General features: G+C 37.5%; 1 long non-coding RNA gene across 1 annotated transcript; it reads left to right on the top strand.

Moving 5' to 3' along the window:
- The first annotated feature begins 294 nt into the window (after window positions 1–294).
- On the top strand, window positions 295–3,263 carry LOC147515876 (uncharacterized). Its single transcript, XR_015213537.1, has 6 exons — window positions 295–326; window positions 435–488; window positions 1,577–1,759; window positions 1,860–2,066; window positions 2,535–2,731; window positions 2,965–3,263. It is a non-coding gene; the product is annotated as an uncharacterized LOC147515876 (long non-coding RNA).
- Window positions 3,264–8,095: the final 4,832 nt, after the last annotated feature.

Below are 8,095 nucleotides of genomic sequence, written 5' to 3'. Positions count from 1 at the left end.
CTTTAACTCGGATGGATTTCTAAAATTAATTTGTAACACTTTTTAATTGTACCACACCGTGTGAAAAGGGTTACAAATATAAAAAACTAAAACAACTTCGAAATTTCGGGAGAGGGAAACCAACAAAAAATCGCAGTCGTCTATTATTTGCTCAAAGTCTCAAACCAGAAAACACAGCCCTCTCTCTCGTTATTAAACGAAACTAGGGTCTCCTTCTCTTTTGCCGCCTGCTCAATCATTTCAAACCGGAAAGCACTTCTCGGCTGCCGTTGCTCAATCTTCTGTCTTGCTACCGCTGTTGAATTTTCTCTCTCACTGCTGATTTAGTAAGTATCCATTCACCATCTCGTCTGCGGCTGTTCAATCTTCTCTTCCTTTTCTAGGGTTTTTGTTCTTCAACTATCACTCATTTCTCACCATTGAATCGTTTGTAGGGAGTCCATTGTTAAACTAGGGTTTATACCAATTCGATCTTGTTTGGTTCAAAGGTACAATTTTTATTTGATTACGTGCTTCAATTTACTTGGTATTGCTTCATTTCAAAACAGAAGAAGTAGAGGCTAAATCCTGTGTGGCTTAAGCCATATGGTGGCCACAAGCTCAAAGCAGACCATGTCTCTCTAGCTGGGTCGACTCAACACAAAGTATCTTTTAGGGAATCAACTCCAAAGTACTCTTGTATATGGTTGGGTGTTGTATGCCCTTTGTATCTGGCACAGGTTATGGCTTAACATTAACCTGAATTTTGGATGCTTAGCCTTAATCATTTCGCCATATTTTGTTCAATCATAGGCATGTTATTTCACTGATAAAAACAAAGTTGATTGGGTTTTTATTCATCTTGTTAAGTTACGTCTAGATGGTTAAAGGATCGACGACATGGAGTTTTGTGGTCTTTGCGTTTAGGTGTCATTTGTGAGGGCCCTTGGTACTGAACAAGTAAGTCTTCTTCTGTAACCTATCTACAACGAGATACCTTACTTGTAAGGCTTACATGCTTTGTTCCATTACAAATATGAATTTCCATTCCCCCCCTCTAATACTTTCCTTCTAGCATGGCCTGTGAGTGGATTGATTTGAGCAGTATGCTACATAAATTATTACACTTGAGGCAGCCATTGTACCAATCTAAATAGGGATTTTTGTCTTGGTATATCATGTTAGATCATACGAGTATATCATGAACTGTTGTGTGTTGTGTTAGATAGTTTGAATCTGTTGCAATTTATTTAAGAACAAACATCTTGTTTTATTCTAGTGTCTAAAGCTTCTGTTTGCTTAAATATTTTGTGCTCTTGTTTTCCGGATTGAAGTTTGCCTGCACCTGGACAATGAAACTGAATTGGACAATAATAGTTTGTTTATAACTAAACACTGGTTTTTAGTTTTGTTAACATTGACGAATTTTCTAACTTCATTGAAAGAATTAATTGCTTCCACAATATTGTATAGAACTGGTTGGGACTCAAAAGGACTTTTAGATTGCATTTTGGAACTCATGGTTAGCAGTTAGCTATGAAGTGTGAACTAACTTCTATGAGCTTTCAATGTGTTGAGTTGTTGCTAATTGTTGCAGGTTAAAGAATATGAACATAAAGGCTCAATTGATAGAGGGTCTTAAAGGGATTTCCAAAATGGACTAGTAAGAGTATGAAGAAGGTTGCGTGTTACATAAGGACTGAATTGGAGGTTGAAGGTTGCTAATTGGCAGTCGCTGAAGGTGGTAATCTTAAGGATCTCTGGTTATTCTTATCATCAGGTATGAGTAGCTGCGCAGAGCAGTCTAGTATGTGCGAAGTTAAGATTGTGACAACTTTTCTACATTTGCTAATAATTATCTCTTTGGCTTGGGCTCTCAGTACTAGCTGGGTTGTGGAGATTCATTGTATGTACATCCAGTTGAAGGCGTACACCAGCAATAGGAGATAGAATAGGTTAATAATAGGTAACGGCTACAACTACTACACCTGATGAGGTTGCATTCATATTGAGTGTGCTAAAATGTAAATAAATGGATGAAACAGGAGCATCGTATGTCTGCCATTCCAAGGACGACCCATGTAAAGGTAGTTGCTTAGTCTAAAAAATTCTTATATTAGATAATCATCAGTTCTTCCTTGCAAGGGAATAAGATAGTTACTTGTGGAGACTACTTTAATTACCCAGTTACTAGTATATGGTATTAGTGAAGTATTTAGTACTCTGTTGTCACACATCACACACAAACTGATGCACTCGGACAGTAGTTAGTATCTTACTTTTTCAGCCTTTTATTTGTGTGATATCAATTTACGTGTAAAAATTTGACTTGGATACAGAGTGTATGGATTTATTTTGGAATGGGTGGAGTTGGTTTGCATTGTACTCCCCATTTAATTATTCATGTTTTGCCAATCTGATTCTTATTCTATTGCATATTGATGGTTAAAAGGAATTGGTATATTTGTACATATATGATGTATTATGTCTCCCTCTTGCTGTTAAAATTTTGGTTAGAAGTTTGTTCCTATTGCTTATTCTAGAATTTGTTGTAGGTGAAAGATGCTAGATGGAACCTGAAGCACGAGGGTCAAGATATAGAAATGGGATTGGTTGAGCACTTTGCTGATGAATTTAATTGCTAAGTAGGGTTTAGAGTGGATGTGAGGAAATTCTCAAAAGTAATGGCTATATTGAAGAAACAATTAAGGTCAAACGCGATGGCTGCAATATCACAACTGTGACTTAATAGGTGTGTTTAATTCCCTCTTTCATTGTTTTCAGATTTTTTTGTTTTTCTGTTAGTTACAAGTATATGGTATTGAGGCATTTTGAAAATTTGAAGAACTTTTGTCTCACACGTATCATACACACACTCCTGCACACAGACAATCAAATAAAGATAGTGGTGTAACTATAAGGTAGCCAGTGTTTATTCTATGCTTGCACATGTTGATAACAAGTATTTTGACGTTAAATTTTCAGGAAATAAATGGAATTATGGAGTTGCACTAAGGACTGTATGGTCAACCTGTTTTTTGTCGTTTGTGCGGAGTGAAGCCGTGACCAATGCCTGGCAGCTGGAAATTAAAAGAAATATTTGCACTTGGTGTTGCACTTCGAAGGTACTTTGAAATGATAACAGTGGGTGGATTTTTGTACCTGCAAGTCTACGAGTGATTTTCTCTTGTTTAAGACCACTGTACAAAAAAAAGAATATTGATTTTCCATTAGAAAATCTTTTTAAGTTGTTAAGTTATATGGTTCAATGAGGAGTATCATACTTTTTCAGCATTTTGTTTGTCTATACTATCATTTAGTTGTAAAATGTGTGTTTTCATGGATCAGTAGCTAAAGTCTAACTTTGATATTTGCTTGCATATATAACCAGGAATGATATCTTTTGCAAATTCAGGTAGCCCCCAAAAAATGGCGCGGGAAAGAAGAAAAATAATTCTTTTACAATATCACCAAATTTGTAACGGTTTAAAGACATTAGGAAACAAGGAAATCGTTGCAAAAAATTAAAGAAACGTATTAAAACAGCTTTGGTAAAGTGTTACAAATTTAACTAAGCAATGCTTAATAATCGTTGGTAATGTAGACACTGTAACGGTTATGGACTGTTACAAATATTTGCAACACTTTATCCACCCCAAATTTGCAACGCATTTTAAGCGTTGCGAAAAATAATAGCAACGCTTTTTTGACGTTACTAATTGCCTGTTATGGTGTAGTGAAAGGAGCCTCAGAGGCTTATAAATTTTTAGAAGATCAAACTAAGCGTAATAATAACTGGGGGTAGTGACGATATCTCCCGTTCTGCTAGTTCTTCTACAACAGTTAAGGTCGCCGGTATGTTTGAGATGAAACCCGATCCTGAGCTAAAAACTTTAATTGAATCTCTCACTAAAAAGGTAGAGGCTATTTCTGTTCAACAAAAGCCTATCCTCGTCATGAATGTCAACTCCAATCCATGTAATTTATGTTTGAGTCCTGAGCATCCCGACTCCTATTGTTCTCTCGCCTATGAACAACAACAATTACAACAAGATAATGTTTGCTCAATTAATAGCGAATCTACCACAGCTTGGCGACAAAACCCCAACTTCGGTTGGCAAAATAATCAAAAACCTCCAAGGTTGTTTAACCCAAATGTTAGGCCAACAAACAATTACAACCAAGCTCCACTGAGGCAAGGACAAAGTCAAACACAAGGTCGGGGTAATTATAATAATTATAACAATAATAATTATAATGCTAATAGAGGTATCGTTCCGGTAAATAATAACTATCAAAATCCACCCATTAATAATCAATGTGACATGATTCCTGTCACATAACCTATATCTAACACTCCTCCACAACCGGATCGTTTTGATGCCTTTATACAAACCCAACAACCAATTTTACAAGCTATCCAACTTTCCTTACAGCAGATAGCACAAGAGAAGGTACAAACAAAAGGTGTGTTTCCAGGACAAGCGATATCTAATCCTAAAACAACAAACACAGCCTTTGAGGTCAACGGTAGTACTAGTAAGAACAATGAAAATGTAGGTGAGCTAAATTCCATCACCACTCTCCGTTCAGGCAGAGTGGTTGATAACAAAGTAACTATGCGTATAGTTACCCCACCAGTAGTCCCTATACCAGATATTGAACTAGATACCGAAATAGAAACTGAAGATCCTACCCCTGTATAGGTACCAGTTAAACTACAACCTAAGAAACATAACGCCAAGGTTAAACATTCTGTTGATCTATATGCTAAATATAGAGAGAAACCACCGTTTCCTCAGAGATTAGCTATGCTAAACAAGGATACAAATTTTGACGAGATTAGGGAAGTTTTTAAAAATCTAACGATAAACTTACCTTTTCTTGAAGCAATTAAAAAGTTACCTCACCATGCTAAGTTTCTCAAAGAGTTGTGCACTACTAGGCGTAAGACAAAGATTCCTAAAGACGCATTTTTAATTGAACAATTTTCAACCTTAATGGAATACAATAGAATCGTTAAGTACAAGGACCCTGGTCGTCCTACTGTACAATGCACTTTAGGGGATACTCACACGACCACTGCTTTATTAGACCTGGGGGCGAGTGCTAACTTACTCCCTTATTATTTATATAAACAAATAGGTCTACAGGAGATGCAACCTACAACAATAACGTTGCAATTAGCTGATAGGTCTATCAAGTATCCTAAGGGTGTAGTGGAAAATGTGCTGGTTAAGGTTCAAGATTTCTACTATCCTACGGATTTTGTTATCCTCGATACAGAAGTCGCTAACGACTCTGTTCAGATAATTTTAGGGCGCCCTTTCTTGGCAATTGCCAATGCGCTTATAAACTGCTGCGATGGTTTGATGTCCTTGTCCTTTGGCCATCTTTCTGTTGAGGTCAATGTTTTTAAAACGAGGAAACATTTTCCTGATATGAATATCGATGGACAAGTTAGCATGATAAAGAGCTTAGCTCAAGAGTATTTTAACAACACGTTTCCTCATAATCATATGCACCAATTCATTTCCTTCGGAAGTTCTAATTTCGACAAGGACTCCCTGGACGTAGATGAAATTGAGGAAGATTTCCTTCAGCTCTTGTGCAACTCTTCTTTGCCACCTTGTGAGTACCCACTTATCAACATCCATTCATCCCTTAACACCATGACAGAAAAAGAATTTTTCACCCTCTATCCCAGTGATTCTTCTAGCCCACCTATTGAGGAATGTCTCATATATCTTAAAGATTCTGATGATCTAGAATTGAGAGCATTAGGTTAGCGCCATACTTCATATCATCCAGTCACTCATTCACCTTCCATCAATGTTCCCCACCCTCCACCTTTTCAACGGAACATGGAGTTTGCGCTTGACCCTCTTGCTTCTTCTGTGCTTAATGATCTTCTAAATCCTCCTAATACGGAAATAATTCCTAAGGGAAAAGCACTCGACACCTTCATTCTCAGAATTGAGACAGTACCCACCTACACCATGAATGAGTTTTGTGTTAAACCCACATTCTCAATTCTTCCATTCCTTACGTCTAAAATTCATCCATATCCACCATATCTTCCACAAACATCCATTTTCTCACAATCATTCACTTGGACACCCTCTCGTTCAAAGATGAAAAAGAAGGTGCATGTGCGGTTACGTTCTAGATCTATCAGACTTTGCTTCCATTTCACTAAGTTACGTCGTAGGAAATCTTGGAGTTTGATTTTGTTTGGGGGTGCATTCCATGTTATTTATTTATGGAAAGACCCACAACTCTTTAGGTTGTTGATTTATTGAAAATTGCAGGGTATATATATATATATCCAGTTATTTGTTAAAGTCTAGAATATTTGACTATAAACGGCTCATTTTGTTGGTTGGTGTACTTCTTTTCATTTCCATATATTGGTAAGTGCACCATTCAGGGAACTGGGCCCTCCCTAGGGAGTGTGTGGCTGTAAGTACCGGATTCTAAGTCTACGGTTAACATAATTCACGTATTCCACTCTTGCATGTTTTCTCGGTTTTTTAGTCATGTTCGTCTATGGTGTGAATTATGCATTTATTGCTTTATTGTTTTTCTCTATTATATCTTTTTCATAAAAAAAATAAAAATTAAAAAAAAAATTCTAAATCATAAAAATAGTAATTAAGGAAGTCTTGGGAATATGACTCTAAAAGACCCACGTTTCAAACAAATTTTCTAAACTTTGTTGTCAAAAATTTGTTTGGGGGTGGGGTGTTTGTTTTTCCATCCTTGATTGTTAAACCTTCCATTTGTATTGCTTAGGCCGTTTAATTATATTTTTGATTCGGGTGGACATTATCTATGAAATTAGATTTCATTCCTTGGCATAACTTGTGTCACACACGCACTTTGAGGCATTTTCCATCTTCTTATATGTCACCCACAGTTGGAATAGAGTGTTTTATGGATCATTGGATTGGAAATTCTCTCCTGATCGCTTCTATATCTCATTCGCATAAATCAGACCGGTAACGAAGTGCCAAATTTAGTTTGAAGTTGCGCGAAAAATCGACGGATTTCAAAAATCGAATTGGGCTTAGGCCTAAGCTCGCACACACATGCGCGACACGCGCGCCCCTTCCTCCAAATCAAAAAAATAGAATCGCGATTTCTTTCATTCCGCCATTAACAAAGCTTCCAAACCCTAGAAACCAAAAATAAAAAAAATAATAAGAAAACCTAACTACACCCACGCCAACAGTTTAAAACAAATTCAAATCTTCTCCAAACCTCTGCCACCACCATCCCCAACAATTTCAACCACCGAAAACATCCAAAAATCCAAGAATTCGAACTACCACCGCCCCCACCACGCCACCACCATTGATTTTTTTAGTGAGGTTGTTGCAAACTCTTTCCCTACCTTATTCAAACCCACAAATCCATTCAAACATCAAATGGCTCTAAAACGACGAATTTTACCGAAACAAACATTTACGCCCTTCAACTTTGGGCCGTTTTACAGTGACGAGATGATTCGTAGGGATTGGAACCATTTGTGGTATACGACGAACGATTTTTATCACGAAGATTTGGTCCAACAATTTTATAGGACGAGGGAGTTGGTTGGGAATAAAATTTTTGTGAAGGTGAATAAAGTAAGGAGAGAAGTGGATAGAAATTTGTTGGCTCGTATCTTCGGCATGGAGGAAAGACGCACTCTAGTAGCCACAGTGATCAGGAATCCCAATTTACTGGGATCGAGCCATTAATGAACGAGATGGTTTTGGAGGGTAACTACAATGCGAGCTCACATTGTGTTCACCAGTTGTCTCTGCGAACCAACCAGCTGGCTGCCGCTCAGTGGATTGGGAGGTATGTCATTGGAAAGGAGAAAGTCAGTGACATCAGCCTGAATTGTCTCCACGTGCTTTGGATATTCCAGACGAGAGAGTATGATTTCTGTATCCTCGAGTTTTTGATTACTATGATTAGAGGAGTCGGGAAGAGTATTGCACCTCTCTCTGTTTTGATAACGAAGATCATGATGACCTTGAGAGCGACTCCGAAGTCTGATTGGATTTACCTGAAAAGGCACCAAAATCCTACTATTTATACAGAGTATATCCAAAAGACGTGGAGG

This window comes from Coptis chinensis, chromosome 2 (assembly GCF_015680905.1).
Source record: "Coptis chinensis isolate HL-2020 chromosome 2, ASM1568090v1, whole genome shotgun sequence".
Lineage (NCBI taxonomy): Eukaryota > Viridiplantae > Streptophyta > Magnoliopsida > Ranunculales > Ranunculaceae > Coptis > Coptis chinensis.
The sequence above is the reverse complement of the archived record's forward strand: the minus strand, read 5'-3'. Positions and strand labels throughout refer to the sequence as shown.